General features: G+C 34.9%; 1 protein-coding gene across 1 annotated transcript in view; it reads right to left on the bottom strand.

Annotated features, from left to right (window-relative positions):
* Window positions 1–17,900, bottom strand: part of LOC135208792 (uncharacterized protein DDB_G0290685-like) — a 196,714-nt gene extending 178,814 nt beyond the window's left edge. Inside the window, exon 1 of the mRNA XM_064241319.1 lies at window positions 17,728–17,900. The gene's annotated coding sequence lies outside the window, so the exon portion shown is untranslated. The remainder of the gene's footprint in view (window positions 1–17,727) is intronic.
* Window positions 17,901–20,596: the final 2,696 nt, after the last annotated feature.

Below are 20,596 nucleotides of genomic sequence, written 5' to 3'. Positions count from 1 at the left end.
GCTTTATGCCTCTATTTTCCCCATTCTTTTGCAGATAATTTGATAAATCCTCAAATATGTTATATATTTAGATTTTCTGATGTTCCCAGTGACTACTGGAGGGCACTACAATACTCGGTTTTTCTTCCTTCTGTCCACCCGCTTGTGGTGTTTGCGTATGGTAAACACTGCGTCCCGGGCTTTAGATAGTTACATTTAGCTTACATTCAACAATATTAACAATATCCTATTTCGAATATTAACGGTGTAATTCGCATACAGTAAATTATTAAAACACTTTTCAGTTGCAAATGTACACCCAGATATCCTTTTATTTACCTAAAACTCACACATAGCGTAACTATCTAAAGCCCGGGACGCAGTGTTACCATACGCAAAACACCACAGGCGGGTGGACAGATGGAAAAAAACCGAGTATAGTCTCGTACGTTTACATTTGCATTCGCCTGTTGACATTCATCTTTAAATGCTCGTTCACTAGTGTCATTCCAATTTACTTCAATATGACAAGACAGTATCGGAGTGTGATGACTGAAAACTACAGAAATATGAATGCAAAAATTGAAGGTTAACATTAATTCGTAAAACTATGAGATATTGCTCAACTGCAAATTTCTTTTATGTCTTAAAAGTCACGCATCTTATTATCTCAATATTTCATATTACGTTTGACACCTCTGTGAGGAATTCGATACCCAGCAGATATCTGAACTTCATGGCAAAAAGAAAATATAGTATATAGTATATTTCAAATTGTTTGCAGAAAATTGATTTTAGTATGCAAACTATATTTCTCGAAAGACACATGAAACCCGTGGAGAGGGAACAAAATCTTGACAAATATCTCGGATTCTTTTGTTTTGTGAGATCTTGGGGTATAAAATCTGCGTCTGTGTATACACACGCGTGTATGGGCTCATAAAGGCACCGGCAACGATATGTAGCCGATTTCATTTTTGAAGAGAGAAGGAAAAACCACTGGTTCCATGCAACGTAAAAACACCATACAAACATTACGTTAAACAGACAGAATCACCCCGTTCAAATATCAACCCACCCCGTCAGACTTTCAAGAGAATTAACGTTTTTGTGAATGAATGGTCTATAATCTACTACTTATGAGGGTCCAAGGGGTCGTGGACGGCAGCAACCTGTAAATAACGAGTTTCAGCTGCTGAACATTTTCCAGATGTCAGAGCACATTTTGTTCAAGAAGGTACCCATTCAGTTTTGGGTTTATTTGCTTTTATTTGTCACTTTGTTGCATAGCATCGCTGTTTTTATAGTGTGCTCCAGTTCTCCAAGGCGGGTTTTACTGTGTTTTTCATCCTTGGCCAGGTTGTGTGGGAAGGATGCCACTTATAGGGTCTCAGAATTGACCAGTGACGGTTTCTTCGCTCAAGGTCAAACGGTCCTCCTAATGACCTACAGAGTTGTCAAACGTAATATGAATTATATTGAGATAATAATATTCATTCTAAGGTGTGTGGTGGGATTCATTTGTTGTATTGAACATTTTAACTATTTTTCTTCTGATAAAACAGTGTCATGCATTCCCCCATGAGGAAAGGAATGGAACGGTGCCCTGTTACTAACCTTCGTGCCACACCCTAAACTTTTCCGCCCAAGTGATCTTCCCTCCCTTCATCCTCTTAAGTTTACCGACCATCTCCCGTGGCTCTTAGAGTTCATCGATTGAGCTGTCATCCTTTGTTTGCTGTCAGGTTCAGCGTGTAAGGTAGCATAATCATAGCAATTACTACCCAGGCTGATAAACATAAATCCCATCTAGTCACCTGTTAAGGGACGTGTAGCTACAAGTGGCCTCGTGTAAAGTACTACCTGTCGAAAAAAGTGTACGTGATAGAAGGGACCTGACTGGTTCTTTTCTTTTCTTTCCTTATTTCTTCAATCGACTTTCTGCGTTATTATCAACAGCTGTCATTGGTTTAATAATGGTTTACGTAGAATTGGTGGCTAAACACGCCTTCTTGTTATTCCTTTAAAAGTGACAGTTATATTCGCAAGAAGAAGATGGGCATTGTTTGCAGTCCCCCAATTTGCGGGAGGCGAATAAAAAGCAAAACAGTTTCCATTGGGTGATCAACTCGTTCCTAAGTGACGAGATAAGGATTCTGAAAGCGAAAAATCGCTAGACCTTTCGGGCCAGCCATTAAGGTACAGTTCAATATGAGAACTTTCCTCAGGGCCTTCTAGTATTTTTCTGTCGGCGTAATCGGACCCATAGAAATTTCTTTTGTTCGTTTCTCGTTCCTTTTCTGAATGGAAAATGAGCGGGAGGTGAGTCTGGTGGTAAACGCGTTGCGTAAGAGGGAACCTTTCTTGCTCAAAAGCACTGTCTAATCTAACGCCTTAAGGAATATTCTCTCGACTCTAGATGCTTTTCATGATTCCTCTCTCTCTCTCTCTCTCTCTCTATACTGCACAACACTATTGCCTGGAATGTCCACTTGTTACTAATTTATTACAAACATTCACAGTAGTTGATATATGTAAACAGTTGTTGACAGAAAATAATTTGCTTGATGAAATTCTCATGCGCCATCCTCACTTTGGTGGATACTGAACAAACATTACAGTTCATCAAATTGACTGTGTTTGATATTAACTAAAGATAGGTATAACTACCTGTAATGTCATTGGAACATTTGTCATATAGTTAGTCTTCAGTTACATTTATTTTGTATTCCATATGAATTCTTTTGGTATACCATAATTACCATATAGATGTAAACAATATTATTGTTACTATGTACCTACTCAAATGTCTGACGCCAATGTGCGCAATAAAGTGATTAAAACAAAAAAATCTATACTGCACTCCCAGTGTTCTTGCAGTATCGCTTCGGTTTATGGGATCTTCTCTCGTGATCTACTTACAATGACAAGGCCACGGTGAAAGAGTTGGAAAAGTGAAGGTTCCTATGGGCAGTCACAGTAAGTTCCAACATTTTCTTAGCTGTACTATGTCTTGAAACGGAGGGACTATTGCATTCTTGGGTGCCAGACGAATGAAAATTGTTTTTGTTCGTTTAAGTGCTTAATTGTTCGTTTCGTTAGAAACCGTTTCCAAAAATTTATAAGTAGAAAAATTTGCGAGAAAGAAGAAGCAGCTTTAGAATTTATTTAAAATTTAGGAATTTCCTCAATTTTATGAATAGAAAAATTACGAAAAAGAAGAAGCATTAGAATTTATTTAAAATTGAGGAATTTCCTCAACTTTATAAGTAGAAAAATTTACGAGAAAGAAGAAGCAGCATTAGAATTTATTTAAAATTTAGGAATTTCCTCAATTTTATAAATAGAAAAAATTACGAAAAAGAAGAAGAATTAGAATTTATTTAAAATTGAGGAATTTCCTCAACTTTATAAGTAGAAAAATTTACGAGAAAGAAGAAGCAGCATTAGAATTTATTTAAAATTTAGGAATTTCCTCACTTTTATATGTAAAAAAAAATTACGAAAAAGAAGAGGCAACATTAGAATTTATTTAAATTTTAGGAATTTCCTCACTTTTATATGTACAAAAAAAAAATACGAAAAAGAAGAGGCAGCATTCGAATTTATTTAAAATTGAGGAATTTCAAATGCAGGGCATTTGAAAATGAAGAGAATCATTTACTAAAACGTGGACGCCACCTTATTTCTATCATCACTGTTTGAGTATCGTAAAAACATAAATGTTATATTTCTCTGACATCGTCTGCGAGGAATTCTGAGGCCGAAGTTTTCGTTCTCAAATCGGTCTTCCAGACTTAATCTGTCAAGTTTCCTTCATGAGAACGGCGTCGACAACCTCGCCGTTGCTTCGCCAGCAAGTACTAATTAATCGATCAATCAATCCTTCGTGAAAATGATCAGTCTGAATTCTTTAATCACCGGGATCCCGGAAGGGTTGATGTATGATTGATGTATCAATGTTATTCTAGCTTACAATGAGAATTTACTGGGTTAACCAGTAGAGTAGTTAATTTGTAATTTGAAGAGAGAGAGAGAGAGAGAGAGAGAGAGAGAGAGAGAAGAGAGAGAAACGGGGACGGGGCCGGGAAGTGGTTAGAGGTTGTCAGTCTACAGGATCCTTTTTTTTTTTTCCAAAGGCAAACCTGGAGCCGGAAAACAAATTCTATTATTTATTCCAAGCTTTTTCTAATGAACGTATAATTCACGCACAGCCATTTTGTCCAGATCTCATATTTCAGTCATCTAAGTATGTAAAAACTGGCTGTTGATAAATAATAATTAATGATAATAATAGCGAACACAAATCCAAACTTATGTCACTGTACATATATTTAAAGATCAAATTGTACAGATAGCTTTCGGGAATCTGTGCAGTTTCAACTTTAAATGTTTACAATTACATAACTGTGGATTTGATTCTCCGTTTTAAGGCTCGTTCTACTATTGGTATTTTCTAATAATAATAAAAATCATAATAACAGTTATAATAATAATAATTATTATCATTATTCGAGGCGAGGCGAAACAGTAATTTCCGAAAAGGCTATAAGAGTCGGTTTTTTTATTTCTTTTTTATTTTCACCGACACTTCTTCCACCCTTTACTATCTAGAGGCCACCTTTACTACGCTTATTATTGAATGTGATTGTACATCATCCGTTGATTGCTATCATTATTGCTAGCGCGGCTCCGGAGCGAGAGATTATATCTCTGTAAGTAAGGGCAAACGGAATAACTTAAGAGAGCCGACCCGATTATCGAGAGAGATTAGGGTCCCTTCCTTCCATCCTCCGCTCCAAAGTGGCGAAATCTTCAGTATGTGGCATTAGACGGCGCTTAACGTTAGCGTTTACACCTCCTTAGAATTCTCTCGCTTTTTTGTCGGCTGAGGATTTTGCCCGGTCGGTTAATTTCGTGGGGGCGATTTATTTTCAATTCTTGCGGTCAACCGCTGTCCTCGCGTTCTGCGAGAACCTTGCAGAAGATGGAGCCAATGGAATTTTGTGTATAATGATATACATATATAGATATATATACATATGTATATATATATATATATATATATATATATATATATATATATATATATATATATATGACTTTGTAAAAGTGTTCTGTAACAACAGAATTCAGGTATATACCTGAAGAGAGAGACAGCAGTCTCTGAAATATAGTACTTTTCTCTCTACATTTTGGTGTTTTTATGGGCTCCTTTTATTAGTTATATATATATATATATATATATATATATATATATATATATATATATATATATATATATATCAATAGAAGGATCCACAGTAATAAATATTCTTGTTTAGCCAGATGAAACATATTTGTGGAAATATTTACAAAGATTAAAGTTTTTCGTTCATCCTTCTGTGTACTTGATCACTAACTTAATCATAATAACCGTTAGTTAGTGATCAAGTCCAAAGAGGGCTGGACGAAAGTTGCTTTGTAAATATTTCCACAAATATATTTCATCTGGATAAACAAGAATATTACTGTGGATCCTTCTATTGATTCCCTAGAAGCACGATGCATATCAGATTAGCATCTCAAATTTGTATTAGATTGAACTAATAATATACTTATATATACATGTATATAATTACGCATTTACGTAACAAAGTCGCGAAGGCTATTTTTCTACAAGATCCGCATCGTATTTATTGCCTACGCTAGCCTGCGTGCATAATTTGAAAAAAAGACTGTTAGTCTCAAGTTTACACATTAATATACATTTATATATATTTATATATATATATACATATATATATAGTATATATATATATATATATATATATATATATATATACATATATATATATATATAATATATATATATATGTATAGTGCATATATATATATATATATATATATATATAATATATATATATCTATATATCTATATATATATATATATTATAATTATATATATATAATATATATATATATTATATATATATATTTCATATGTATATGCATGTATATATATATCTATATCTATATATATATATAATATATATATATATATATATATATATATATTATATATAAGTTCCGTAGATACCTCACACTGACCGCCGCAACTATTTTGCATATAGTTGGGCATCAAGTTAAAAACTTTAATTTCACAACGCAAAATATGACGATTTTCTACCGGCCGGTCTGGAGGAAAATATTGCTCTTTTTTATGTTTTTATCAGAACCCAATACGACCAACGTCATTCAAACTTTCAAGGTTAAATTGTTTTTTTACTTTGTGAAGTTTTCGCCGCTTTTATATAAATTTTTCTCTCTGAAAGAGCAAAAAATTAAATATTCAAAGTATCCAGACGGCCTACTCTTCAATCAATAATAATAATAATAATAATAATAATAATAATAATAATAATAATAATAATAACAATAATAAAATTCAAAGTATCCAGTCGGCCTACTCTTCAATGAAATAATAATAATAATAATAGTAATAACATTGAAACTATCCAGATGGCATACTCCTCAATGAAATAATAATAATAATAACAATAATAATAATAATAATAATTACTATCATCCCAACAAGAGTAAGAGCGCATTATGAAGCCATAGCTAAGCTTGAGTACGAAAGGACTTCATCAATTCTTTTGTACTTGGAAACCGAAGCTCCTCTGGGTCGATGTAGCTCAAGTGCGCATTTGTGCTATTGTGGTTTATGGAGTGTTGAGCCTATCAGCTAAAAAAGCGAACGTTACGTCACCATTAAACAAGCTACAAAAGAAGCCGCCTGGAGTAAGGCCGCGTCAACGTCACTAACCAGCCGAACACGACGTCAAGAAGCGGGGAGGCCAACGACTATATATATATATATATATATATATATATATATATATATATATATATATATATATATATATATATATATATATATATATATATATAAAACGATTACCCTTTCCCCGAGGTGATGAAATCAGACAAAAAAAGTAATGATTAAATCTAACGCTAAAAGAAATAAATGTTATCCATTTCCGAGTTGCTGAAGTCATATAAGTTAAATAAATCAATAAGTAAATGAACAAAATAAATAAATCATACAGAACACGGAAGACCATAATTATGCTTTCCCGAGGCGTTGAAATCAGACCAGCAAAAAAAAAAAAAAAAAAAAAAAAAATGATAAATATCAAGATAAATAAAACAGAAAATGAATGTACAAATTTATCTTTTTTTGATGTGCTGAAATCAGAGCAGCTAAAAAAATATTAATACGATAAGTAATGATTAAACCAAAGAGGAAACCAAAGAACAAAATTATCCTTTCCCCGAAGTGCTGAGATCAGGCCAGCTAAAAAAGATAGATAAAAAACTAAGATAATAATCGGTGCCGACATTTTCTTAAAGGGACCTGTCAGGGCAATGATTTATACGGGAAAAGCAGACTATAACAAGGGTGTGGACGCACGCCCCAAACGTGAGCGGGGAGTTAAAGGAGGCATTATGTATGCCTGCCAAAGAAATGCCTCCTTTTATCACGTAAACATTTCAGCTCACCTATACTGACACATACCAGAGTGATAAAAGATGACACATTCCAGAGCGATAAAAGTATCCCCTTTATAACAAGCCTATTTTGATAATCGTACACTATTATAATGATATGGTAAATGCCGTTCTAAGTATTTATCTTCTTCAGGGCCTCATATGGCCTTTGGTAAAAACATACCTCTGCCAACCTACCCAGCATACCAGGGAGGCCGAGAATCTAGACACATTACGTACATAATAAATACTCTCTCAGCTGCCACACCCTAAAACGCGTTCAATCTCCAGCGACCCCAGTCGCTGACTGGGCTTCTTAGTCATTTCAACGACTCTATTCATGTGCCAGACAGGCCAACATGAGATCAAAGCTAAGATGATATCTCTCTCTTCACAATAGCTTTCTCGCCTTGCTTTTTTGTAGATGATTATTATGATTATGGCCTACCTGAGTTTGTTATTCGTACGATCCTCCGAAAACATCCAGGAATTAAGACTGTAATTCTTTAAGACGATAAACCATCCCCAGTACTTTCTGGTGTTATATTTCAGCCTTTACCTCCCGACAAACTTACAGATACATCTGTATGTGTAAAATGCGTGTTTGTCTGTGTTCGTGTGCCAACGAGTAGACTACAACACATATACTATAGTAGGATCACATCAACCGTGCATTTGGTGTCTAGGCCAGTCCCTTACGACGCTCCTGATTGGCTGTTGATAAGCCAATCACAGGGATAGAAAATCTCAGTCTCTCTCTCGAGTTCACATAGGCAGGATATATGTTCCACCTCTCCTGAGGGATACGTCTTTCAAAGGTATCCCTCAGGAGAGGTGGAACATACATTTTGCCCATGTGAACTCTCGAGAGAGACTGAGAGTTTCTAGAGAGAGAGAGAGAGAGAGAGAGAGAGAGAGAGAGAGAGATATTTACTTATATTCTCTAGCCCTTGAGTTGAAGGGTTGAATCCTCTTTTCAGTGAGAGGATTCAGGCGACTTAAATCATCATGTCCATCTTCCAATACCTTTGACAAGTTCATGTCTTCTGTTTGGCTTATGATGGCTGATTACAGAACCTCCTTGCTATATGAACAGGCCCTTTCAAATAGTTTAGATGGCTAGTTTCAGTTAAAAACATCTCGAGGATGAACGAATATGCAAGAATTTTCTGGACCATACCTAACAGATCTTTTATGTTCTTCTAATCTTTGAAAAAGCGAACGTCCAGTTTATCTCACAGAGATTTTTTCACAATCTCTACGTCGGATCCAGTTTTTCTTTTATTTTGCCAGACTTGACGAAGACCACTCCTTATGGGCCTTGGCTACGAAAAAGTATATGGGTTTTCAGGTCCGATGGTCTTGGTCACGTTCTTAAACACTCTACGCACGTGAGCGTTATTGTGCCGGAAAGTCCTTATTTTACCTTTATTGCCTAGAAAATATATATTTTTATAGCTTTGTTGATGGCTTTTCCATTTCCGAATGTTATCGAATTCTTTGTCTACGTAAACATGACAGCAGATTCTTAGTCCTTTAGGGAATAGGTTTCACGTCATCCCAAGCTTTGCTGAAATGGCAAATGAAAATGGATAGCGGAAAAGTTGATTTCCTACAGGTGGGAAAACTATACTTCGTCTGGAAATCGAATATAAAATTTAGGCCAAAGGCCAAGCGCTGGGACTTACGAGTCACTGGAAGAGGATGGAAAGTAAGATGAAAGAAAGAAATATGAACGGAGGTAGAGTAAAATGAATGAAAGGGATTGCAGTTAGGGGCCAAAGGGACGCTGCGAAGAATCTACAATAATACCTACATTGGCGGCACTTAACCCCGTAGGGCAGGGGTTTTTCAACCTGGCATACGCGTACCCAAGGTGGAACGCCAAGGGCCTGTCAGGGGGTAGGCGCTCGCCACGGGTTATTACTTTATTTCGACGATTCCTTCACTATTAATATCTATGAATAATCCAGTTTTCCATCTTTTTACTCACTCTTTTGAATTTTGTGTTGGGAACTAGCGACCAGAAAAAAAAGAAAGAAAGAAAGAAAAAAAAAACACTCCACTGAACGCGAAAATGTCATCGGCGTGACGCAGCTAAATCATGCATGCTCTTGGGTTTGATAGCAGTCAGCTTTTCAGTTTCAAGGTGATCCACGCACAGATCGGCTAAACGTTAGGCAGAGCGGCCGGCTGCGCTGCAGCCAAATTGTTATCTGAAAAAATTCCTTTTGAAAGAGAACACGTTATTAGTCACACACCCCTTCATTACCTTAGTCGTTTTTTTAATGCCTGGAGAAAAATGGTTTGCGCAAGGGGTTCATTTTTCACTTAGGACGTCGTTGGTCGGGAGACTCGGGACACATGACGAAGAATGAGTTATGTTTACTGTTTAAAAGAACCTGTCCATAAGCCAAAAAAGATAGCATGACCCTTTTGGAAGGGTATAGGAAAACGCAGACATCGTGGAGAAGCTCCCGAATCCTCTTATTAAAATGATAATCCAGCCAGATCAACCGCCAGACATTCAAAAAGAGGATTTTTTTGAGCACAGGTGCAAGGATGGACCGGAGACTTATAAGACCGTTTGGCTGTATGGAATGAATGGAGGACAAGATGATGGAGACATGAATAGATGAATCGCAGGTGTTATCCGGAAGGAGGTGAGTAAGATCTTGAAAAGTCTAGATGGACCAGTGATGGAGGTATTGGAGAGTTAAGGGCCTTAATTCCCAGGAAACGTGAGAGCCTTTGCAAGATGGAGTTGAAAAGAATGTGTGAAGCGGCCAATGTCGTGGAAGTTTCCAGCACAGGGCGCTCATTCGCAATTCAGAAGTCAAAGTATGACTGTGAAAATGGCAGTTGTTTAATTCTCTTGATATTCTTTTAGGGATATATACAATATATATATATTATAATACTATATATATATATATATATATATTAATATTATATATGTACGTATAATAAATTATAGGTAATAATATATCTATATAATGGTAATATGATAATACCATACATATAATATACATATATATACGTAGATGATATAATACATAACCATATATATACATACTGTATATAGATTATATAATACGTATATAATATATATAATATATTATATATAATATATATATATATAATATACATATAAATATATACATATATATATGTATATATATAATACATACACATATATACATATGTATATATATATATATACTATATATATATATATATATATATATATATTATATATAATATATATATATATATATATATATATACATATATATATATATATATATATATATATATATATATATAATCACCAAAATAGAATTTTTTAATATGTGAATGTAACATTCCTGTTAATTTGCAAATCCTTTCACCATATTTGAAACATCATGATAACACGTACGAAATATTATCTTTTTGTAAAAATAACAGATAAAAGGTTATGCAATTATAAGGAAGTGAAGCGACCGATCCTTGTTCGAGATAAAGCATTTATGTTCAGATTTGTTATTGTTGCCATAATCCATCGCAGCAGCCACGAGAACGACTCGCTGATTGGTTTCTCTGCACAAGTCCAACCAGAAAAATAGTTAAAAGAAGTGTTACGTTACAATTACTAACTGAAGTACCTGTTTCCCGACCAGTTTTTAATTAAGACACATCTACTTTGCAATCAGGTTTGGGGATTAAGATTAGATTCAACTAGATGAACCAGATTTGCAGCTTCGTTTTCAAAGGATTACGTTTCTACTACGACGAAAGATGTGGTCCACGAAAAAAAAAGGGTAGGAGGATCACATCGGGTGAAACATTCGAGAGAACTGTAGACAGTCCATGAGCGGAGAAGTAGTGTAGGACATTAGTTTGTATGGTATTTTTACGTTGCATGGAATCAGTGGTTATTCAGCAACGGGACCAACGGCTCCACGTGACTTCCGAACCACGTCAAGATTGAACTTCTATCACCAGAAACACACATCTCTGACGCTTCAGTAGAATGTACGAGAATCGAACTCGCGGCCACCGAGGTGGCAGGCCAACAATAAGTCGACCGACCATGCCACTGAGGCGCTTGTAGGACATTAGAACAAGAAGGGCATAATTTCACGATCAGTGCGTTTTCTCACACATGAAAAATATCTACTAAAAAATGCATTCAAGAGGCCATGACACTTTTTCGTAAACCACTTTTAAGCCCACTATAGATTTCCACGCCACTAAAGCACTGAGTGTTTCAAACTACGTCCTAATTTCCGGAAGTACTGTGCGTTGTCATATGTGTTTCATTAACTGTTTTACTTACGAAAATAAGGTTAAAGCTGCGCTTAGCCACCTAACCAACCGCAAAAGCGGCGACATATTGTATTAGTGACGTCGGTATAGCGTATCCTCCAATATAACTTTTAAAATGGTTGTTTGACTTATGGTTAAATGTCATTGTACCTATCCTGTGCCATACGAAATTTTCAAAAGCAAATGAATATATTGTATGATATATATATTTATCTATTGAATAATTAGCTAGAGTAGACGGCTCTGCGTCACAGATACGTCATAAAGCACCCCTTGTTTGAAACGGTCTGCGGCAAGAATTTGGTCCTCTTTTTTTCATTTCTAGGAGCAAACGGCTTAATGAAGCACATCTGTCAATTCAGTGTACTACCGTAAATTAGGACAATGTTAGAGAAGCTCATGGCTTTAGTAGCATGGAAATCCAAAAGTCGGTTTAGAAGTTGAGGCAAGGAACGTTCCCGCGAATACGACAGCCACTAGGGACTGGGGCCTTCGAACGTATTTTGCCGTGTTTAATACTAGCCCCTGGGGATTTATGACAGTCGACCCCCAGAAAATAAAGGCAAATTCTTAATAAGCAACCCAAATACTGTAGGAAACTGTAATTTCCAAAGAAGTACTCGATGCAGTGTTATAACCTAAATCTACCCAAGTGGTTAACGAAAAACATTTCATGGCCGCTGGATTACATAGTAATTATTCTTTGTGCAACACAGGAATAGCTTTCACATACATATGACTCGAAAACTTGACATGTTTTACATTCGTGGTTGATTTTTGTCTTACAAATACTGCAGTTCCTGAAAATACATAAAAATCACTGATTCAGCCGTTACACATCGATTTGTGTTTTCTTGGGAAGTCCGACGTTCTATAGAGGGTTGCGTTTGTTTGTTTATTTGTTTGTTTTTGGATGGAGAGCGCCCTGAGCGCCTACACTAGCATTCAACTTTTGGCAGCATGATACTATCATGGCCATGATTATATCCACCGACGCTCAGAGAGCCCCGTGTCCCAAGGTTAAACAAGACAACTACGATCATTTTTTTCTTTAAGGCGTTTACAGGACTGGTTTCCTTTTATTTTTATTTTTTCTTGCCTCACGTCACTTGGCTGACCTACCTCAAGACTAGAGCTGTAATGCCAGCCAGCCAGAGTTCACACATTCCCTTCTAAGGCCCCACTGTCTCTTCGTTTCTTTGTTTTTTATTCGAACGTTTTCATTTCTTTTTCATTCGCACAGTTTTGTATTTGTTTACTATTTGTCGATTCCTTTGCGCGAATAGTAAACATGAACTGTTCTTCAACAGGAAAGGATCGAGACACAAATAACTCAACATTAACATAAATGAGATAAAAAAAAAATTCCACTAACACGCATCATCTGCTGGTATTATCATTAATGATTATTCATCCATTTGTGCTCCTTCCTTCCGGGATTTTCTCCCACAAGGTTTGCTGATTTCTATTAATATCCTGAAATGGCTACAGACCAAGCAAATAGTCCTTAACACTTCCAAACATACGAAGTCGCGAAGCTTGTTCCCGTATGTCTACAAAGGATGATTTACACACATCGGTGCCGCATCCGCTCAGTTCGTCTAGTGAAAAAAATTATTTACATTGAATTCAACTGACACATTCACACATGTCCAGTTCAGTGCCGTTTTTGGATTTAATGACATGGCTGTGAGCTAACCTTAAATCTACCTTTATATGGTTATTGTCGTGTTGACAAGTGCGTTTGTTCGGTATAGTTCACAGAATCGAGATTTTATCACTAGGGTGTCGTGACGTTTGAGCTTTGAGTGTTAATTGCGTCATATTTGAATGCATATGTTGGCGCGCAAAGCTCACGTGAGGCTAAATCCGAGAAAAAAAAGTATATATATATAATAGTATATATATATATATTCTTTATATATTATATATATATATATATATAGATATAATTATATATATATATATAGATATATATATAATAATAATAAGTAAAATAAAATGCAAAAAATAAACAAGTTCGTATGTGTTTATTTATATATAAAGTAAGAAGAGAGAGAGAGAGAGAGAGAGAACTTGTGATCCGGCATCGTTCCAAGGCTCTGCAGCGATGTGTAAAGATAGGAAAATCTCCTTTCTCGGGTGACCTCTATTCACCTCCACCCGTTCGTACTCAAAACTGTGCAGTTAAGGACGTAATTCAAGTCTTAAACTTCCGTCCTTTCGACTGAGGCTTTCGTCATCGTACGCCAGAAGCAGCTCGCAAGAACACAATGCTTTTCAACAATCTTACCGGCAAGGGATGAAAAAAAAAAAAAAATAGAAGGAAATGCTTTGTCTCACCCTGGGAGAACTTTGCTGTCCTGCGGCTGGCTGCCAACGCTGGTTCTTCTCTAGATTCTCTATCTTTACTTTTCACACACACACACACACACACACACACACACACACATATATATATATATGAAAAGTATATATAAATATATATATATATATATATATATATATATATATATATATATATATATATATATATATATATATATATATATATATATATATTTATGCATATGAAAAAAAATAGAATTACAACTTATTAGTTTCTTCCTGATTTTTCTTTATTTATTTTTCCTTGTGTTATCCGTTTTACTTTGTCTTGAAACAACTGACAAAGGAATTACGTCACAGTTCATGTTCCGGCCCTTTGATTGAACAGGATGTCTCGTCTCTATTAGAGAATTTTTTCTTTTTTATAAAATAAAATATCAAGATGAACGCGCTTGCCCGCATACACTTACATTATATATATAGTTGGATCATTTAAATAAATGGTTACAGTCACTTATGTAGCTCCCGTATCTGTATGAAGAAACTAAAATCTTCATAACGATCACATGTTTCAACATATTGCTGAATGTTGGACAAATATCAGATATGCATTTAGTACCTGGATGGAAGGAATGCGATATGACAATAATTTTAAGAAATTCCAACGGGTTTAAAATACATACAGCTACTAAATTTAAGGAGACATAACACAAGCTCGTCCCACAGCCGCTTTCACATCAAACGAGTCACTCGCTTGCAACTTATTCTTAAAAAGCTTCCCTTTCATTAAAAAATTTTTAATCACTGAAAAATTCATCCGCTGCATCTTAAATTTTGCTATATTAGCGATTCGTGCATTGCTCGTAACATCTTATTATTGCAATTATATTGCAGTTTAATTGCAATGTAAACTACTACACATTACCCCGTTTGAATTAGCAACCACGTTTCCTCTTTCGATCCTATGATATTTTTCCTAGGATTCATGTATGCATTATAATGATTTTTGCCTTTGCTTTCAAACTTCCCAGATAACCTTGTCACAATAGCTTGATCTAAACTCCCTCTTCCTTGTCTAGCTCTCTCTGTTCTTGCCCTGTCAGTTCTCTTATCTGTTTTACTATGAATCTAACTCTTGTCATTCATTTTCTCCTGGTATATTAAGCATTGTTATGCTGCTATAATTCTTACAGTTGCCTCTGTTGCCTATACCGTTATACAACTGAACAATGATTCGTCTCTTCTATTCCTTTGGGGCCTTTCTCCCATTCAGGCATTCCTAACAAACTCCGTTCAGTTAGTCATAATTCCTACCTTAGAAGGGAATGTCACTTTTTACCCATTAGTTCGTGGTGTCTTGTCATTCATCAGCCTCTTTATACATACATACATTCATATTATATATAATATATATATATATAATGTAATATATTTAATATATATAATATATTATATATAATATATATATTTAATTAGATATTTTATTATATTATATTAATATCTTATATATATATATGTGTGTGTGTGTGTGTGTGTGTGTGTGTGTGTGTGTGTGTGTGTGTGTGTAACTGAATCACGAAAGCTTGGAACGTGATAAATCCATAAATAAAGGTATAAGCCATGAAGGAAAAATAAACAACAGAGTTTCTGCAAGATCTTTCGACTGCTGAGTAAAGGACGTCGAGTCGAAAGATCTTGCAGAAACTCCGTTGTTTTTTTTTCCTTCATGGCTTATACTTATATATATATATATATATATATATATATACATATATATATATAGTACATATATATACAATGTAATTTTAATTTTTCTCTAAAATCGGCTTAAAGCTCAAAAGATGAATGTCTAACTATTCAATCCCATAATAACAAGAAACTTTTTGTCAAAGTCCCCGATATCAGACTACCCATGATTAGTCGAATTCCTTGTTTATGTCGTTCCTTATCATAAAAAACGAGTCATTAATTCTAAGGCTTGATTGTAGGTTGGGCCGATGAGGTTGTTATTTTAATGGTTTTAGTCTGCGACGACTTCTTAGACCACCATCATGGAAGTCTTGATATTTGCCTATTTTATAGATGAAATAAAAATTATGCAACTTCATTATCAAGTACGTTGGTAGACGGCTTTCATTTTCCGTAAACCATGAACTTTAACGAATGTGTATGCCTTTAAACGTGGACAACCGCCCTAGCAAGGAAGCGTTCTAATTGGTATATAATTTTATACGTTTGGATACAGCTATTTACTGAGAATTTACATATTGGTTTATTTTTTGTAACTTAACGGTGGACATACCTCTGATGTTGCCTTTGAGATATCCAAGGATTCTGGACGAGACTTTAGAAAGCACATTACTTGTTTTTTCTTCTTGTCCAGTCATTACAAGAATATGTTATTTTATTTCATGTAAATTATATGTCGAAATATTATTTTTCTGATGTCTATTGTACTTGAAGTAAAGAATTTTGCATTCAAATCTGCATACTAAATCTCACATATTGGATATCCAAATATAGCTGAATCGAGAAAATTATTCTCTTATTAAGCGGTCACTAGCCTAATCTATGCACATACAAATAACCATATAGTCTCCTTTCACACATACACACAAACAGATTTAGATAGAACTAAACAAGGACAACCACAGAAATGTAAATAATACTTTTTTGGGGGGTAAAATTGTTTTCAAAAGGTAATAAAGTAAAAGTAGCCGCCGAATTAAAATATATAGGCCTAGCGTTTGCTTGGTCGAAATGCTTTTACTTGTTACCATTCTTAAAGGCCACTTTTTTTCCTGGCATGATAATGCGATGACTTTAATCACAGGAAATTATTTTTACATATTCGAAATTAATTGGCACCCAGAATAAAGTTTAAATGATGTAGCATCTTATCAAATGAGTAGTTGGCGGGCTTAGGTGTAGCCTAGGCCTACTTCATTTCCTTCCTATCACGAATCACGAATATATGAGATATCGTTTGATGAAAACATGAATTAAATCATCATTAGTTGTACGAAAAAATTGTCAATTTTGCTTTGAATCGAAAATAGTAATTAAGGTAGTTTTCTACTTTTCTACGTTTGACAACGATGCGTCGTCCTGAAGTAATCGCACCAAATGGTGTTTGGACTTTCGCCAAAAGAGCACGTCAGATAAATGCATTAAAAACGCTGTCTTAATGTCTAAAGCTGAAAAAAACTGATGGCACAGACCGTATCCTACAGGCCTACCTACTGCCAAGAATTCTCAATGACTGACCAAATACAGAAGGTGCCTCGCATTACACTGTCAGATTAAAAGACGAAACTTGTTGACACAACCAGTAACTTATAGGCCTTTACTACTAAGCATTTTTATAGCGAGCTAGGTCTTTTTGACTTTATATTACGCGGCATATATGAGATTAATGATGTTCTGATTTCAAAGATAAAATCGCCACTGCACTCATGTGCCTCAGTAATACGTTGACAATATAAAACAAGCTAGGAGAGAAATCGCATCGACTACCAACTCATCATGTGACCTGCATTAATTATGGGTAAATAGAATCCACTATGCTTTGCTTACCTGTGAAATGTTATTTACTTCCGCTTGAAGTATTCCTGTACCCGTTTTTGCAATTAGCAGCAACACAACGTACCATTATGAAGATAACGAACGAAAAAAAAAATCACAGTACATACTAAGAATCGACTCAATTCCCGCTTGTTTGCAGACTCGCAAGGCTGCAAGCAGCGCCGCTCTGGCGTCGTCGTACCAAACCACGAAGTCATCTGTTTCATTCCATCTGTCCCCTCACCAACTGTTGGTTTTAGCTGAAATCATGTTTCCGATATCATAGGCAAACTATTTCTTCATTAATGCGCCTGAATGCTTGTATATACAGAGAACCCTCACACTTTATTTAGATCATAATTAAACATGCCGAGCTTGTATCAAATCGAGGTTGTATCAAACAGTCTCCGCAGATCAAAAAACGAACGATGCGCTTGCAATAATTCCTTTTTATCCCATTCCGAGGAGTACGATTTTGCCGCTCTCAGTGTATTCTTTGTAATGCTACAAACAAATAGAAAAAAAGAAAACTAAACAGCGTAAACAATGGTGCCAAAAAGTGGTTACTAAGGCGAAATCAATGTTCTGATATTAAATTATTAAAGGAATTAAGTGAAAAACCAATTGATTTTCTTAATTATTTGCGCAAGGTTCAGATCAATAGAGTTCAATGAATTCAACAACCACTTCATTTTGTTTCCGTGCCATCTCAACAAACTGCAATCACCGCCACCACCTGTAGAAATGAGAAATTGAGAACTACAGTTACGAATCCCTACACTCGCTCAGTTCAGTTACTCCTTTCAGTTAAAAATATGGAACATTGGATTTGTCTCAGTTTAACTGTTCAGTTTTGTTGAACTGACGAAATGAGCAACTGAGATACCCACACATATGCAGTTTTAACTGACAGTTATAACTGAACAGTTATAACTGTCAGTTAAAACTGCACGTGTGTGGCCGGCTTAAAGATGCAAACTGTTACATCCTCGTCCTTTATTACTTAGGTCCCAAGAAGACAGGTTGGTAATTCACGTACTTTATTCTGGTATATCAATTACAAGTAAGCAGACCCATGCTTCTGCTGGCGTCACAGTTCGTGGATGGCGGGAAATCGCCCAACAACAACTCCCAGAAGGTTCAACATCGTAGAATGAGAGAGTAGTGTTTCTCGATACATTACAAAAACTATTTCTTCATTAATGCGCCTGAATGCTTGTATATACAAAGAACCATCACACTTTATTTAGATCATAATTAAACATGCCGAGCTTGTATCAAATCGAGGTTGTATCAAACAGTCTCCGCAGATCAAAAAACGAACGATGCGCTTGCAATAATTCCTTTTTATCCCATGGTAGGTAAATATAAAGATATCTAGCTCAGCGAGCGCGAATAAAAAATATTTTATTAACTTTTTGCATTTATATCAAATGAGTAGGGTAATATTCGAAATAGCATGAAGTTGTACACGAAGCTACGTATTGGCTGGGAAGCGGGGAATTTCAGTTAACACAGTCATAGCACCAATGAAGTTGCGGTGTTCTTTTAGAATACTTTGCATATATTATATATAATATATCTTTTAAATTATATATTATATATATATATATATATATATATATATATATTATATAGGTATATATATATATGTTAAAAAATATATGATTAATTATATATAATATATAATCCTAATAATATATAAATATAGCTAATATATTAAATATATATATATATATAGATATATATATATATATATAGCTATAATATGTATATATTAAATATATACATATATATATATAGATATATATATAAGCTGATTATAATAATATAGTAGTGAGAATAATAGCATTATATTCACTAATAATTATGTCATATATTAATAATATTATATATACCATAGATATATAATACCATAATATATATAGATATATATCTCTTATCTACTATATATCTAGCTATATATGTCTATATATATATACTTATATATATATATGATATATATATATAATATATACTCTATATATATATATATATATATATATTCTGAGTTTGCAGATCATTATAATAGCTCAGTGACTGGCTACTTTCGGGACTATTTTGCCAAATAACTAGACGGACAAAAGTTTGCAATCCAATTAAATTCCCGCCATTCTAAGTGTGTCAATGACATAAACGGCAAAGTTGTGCTAGATAGTAAGTAAAAGTGACAATAAAAAAAGTAATTTTAACAGTAATGGGATGAATGTGTGCTTAAAAGAGGGCCAGTGCTATAGGATATTTGGTGAATCATTATAATAAGCCTAGCGTTCTCTTGGCTATGCTTCGTGTTCTAACAAATAATTAAAGGCTAATTTTTCGGTTAACGAGCTCAGACATTACTTGGCATCATGATAGTTATTTCGATATGCATGCAATGAAACTGTACATAATGTAAATTTTGAACGTTATTTGAACAGTTTGTGAGCGCAGGTTTAAGTGTAACCTGGGCTCTGGTAATGAGATAAATCACTTACTGAAAGCCTGCGTGTGTGGCGTCGGTTTGTTGCTGGCTCTGACAAGACTGGTACACCCTCGTAGTCCGCGTGCTTGTATTGGTATATATTATCGATACATATCGGAATGTTTATGATCTAGTACATATGTAGGGCCAACGGTTCTTTGTATATATAAACATTCAAATATGCTACTGAATCGAATTGAATGAATATAGAATTTAGGCTAAAGGCCAAGAACTGGAACCTATGAGGTCATTCAGCGCTGAAACGGAAATTGACTGTAAAATGTTTTGAAAGGTGTGACAGGAAGAAAACCTAGCAGTTGCACTATGAATCAACTGTTAGGAGAAGGTGGAAAGTAAGATAGAAGAGAGAGAATGTGA

Source organism: Macrobrachium nipponense, chromosome 35, assembly GCF_015104395.2.
Source record: "Macrobrachium nipponense isolate FS-2020 chromosome 35, ASM1510439v2, whole genome shotgun sequence".
NCBI lineage: Eukaryota > Metazoa > Arthropoda > Malacostraca > Decapoda > Palaemonidae > Macrobrachium > Macrobrachium nipponense.
Note: the sequence above shows the minus strand (reverse complement) of the source record. Positions and strands in the feature narration are given on the sequence as shown.